This window comes from Aplysia californica, unplaced genomic scaffold, assembly GCF_000002075.1.
Source record: "Aplysia californica isolate F4 #8 unplaced genomic scaffold, AplCal3.0 scaffold00840, whole genome shotgun sequence".
Taxonomy (NCBI): Eukaryota; Metazoa; Mollusca; class Gastropoda; order Aplysiida; family Aplysiidae; genus Aplysia; species Aplysia californica.
Window position 1 is genome coordinate 95787 of NW_004798110.1, and position 1664 is coordinate 97450.

Sequence of the window (1664 nt, forward strand, 5' to 3'; positions counted from 1 at the left end):
CCCCCTCCCTCGGTGTTCCCCTCGCTTCGCTTCTTCAACACCACACCACCGCCACCACACACACCAACCAGACCATACCAACGGGCGGCCACTTCTTAAGTTTGCTTGTTCACATTAATTTTACCGTTTGTAGCCGCCGGCCCAGGTACCGCAGTTAACCGAGGCGACGAAGGGACACGCTGTCGTATGCTATAACCATCTCTTCTTTGCTCTGCCGCTGTGCTGTGTCTCTTTGGCCTTGCTTGACTTGGGATAGTTTTTTCTAAGGATTTCCAAGGATTGTTACACAGCGTTTGAGGAATTTCGGCCACCCTATTTGACATAGAGTGGTCTCTTATGGATTACCAAGAGTGCTTTGGTGTTGTAGTAACAACGATTTGAGTAGGGGAAAGAGTTCTTTTCTTCAGGTTCAATCAGTGCGGAGTTATCGCTTGGAGTATTCTACTACGCAGATTTTGTTTCTCCTGTCGAGGTATTATGTTCCGAATGTGTGTGTGTGTGTGTGTGTGTGTGTGTGTGTGTTGCAAAATGGAGACTATAAGCACTAACATGCTAATATTATGTTGTTGTTCTTCAATTCGTAGACACTGGACTTTCGCACGTTCAGTCCTTTCAGGAATCTTGATCTTCGGCGGGTGGCTGGGTAGCACCACTGGTAGATCGAGACCCTACTTCTTTTCTTTACCTCTGTTTATCTGTCTGTTTATCTTGTCCGTTCCTTTCGCCAAATAGATATAGATCTAGATCTAGATCTAGATCTAGATATAGCCAGTAATTATTGTTACTTACTGACAAAAAATTCTGAAAGATCTTGACTTGATCTTACTTTCGTCCAGAGGAAATGAAGTCGGTTTTTCCATTTTAATGACTTTCATTCCTAGATCTAGATCCTAGACTAGATCTAGATCTAGATCTAGATTCTAGATCTAGTTAGAAAGGTAAATTTCCCTTACTTAGATTACTTTCGGTTTCTCTTTGCGCAATCGTACTTTCTGCTTCTGGGATAGGCCAACACATAATTTCATGAATCTCTTTATTGTTGTTCTTCCGAAGGTCTTATTTAAAATATAGAAATCTAGCTCTATTCCCATGTCGCCTTTTCATGTTATTGTTATGAATTCGAATTTGATTTATTGATAGAGTGCGTTATGTTCCAGGTGTGCACGTTCTCTCTTCTTCTCGTGTTCCGCCACCTTTTGATCTGTATGTTTATCTTTACAAAGATATGAGGGAAGGGTAAGCCAGGTGTTTTTAAGGTCACGAATTGCATGTGGTGGACGATGGCATTTGGAAAGTGTGCGTAGGCCTAACATTCTTATATTTTGCGTCCTTCCCCCATCACCGACCCTCGTCTTTTCATTAAGACTAGGCGGTAGGCATCTTTGTTCATTTTTCTCGCTCTCCCGATTCCAAAGAAAAGAAAGATCGTATTCCTATTCGTTCGTTCGTTCGTTCGTTCGTTCGTTCATTCGTTCAGTCCTTCATTTCGTTGTTCCTTTGGATCATTTGTGCTTGCGTGGGTTCATGCATTCTTTCTTTTATTTATTTCAAACAGATGGTGATTTTTAAAGTATTCATTCATTCATTCATTCATTCATTCATTCATTCATTCATTCATTCATTCATTCATTCATTCATTCATTCATTCATTCATTCATTCATTC

At 40.9% G+C, this 1664-nt stretch overlaps 1 protein-coding gene across 1 annotated transcript in view; it reads left to right on the top strand.

The window, feature by feature from the left end:
• Positions 1-1664, top strand: part of LOC101846169 (ras-GEF domain-containing family member 1B) — a gene marked incomplete at its 5' end in the record, with an annotated part of 88428 nt that overhangs the window by 59323 nt on the left and 27441 nt on the right.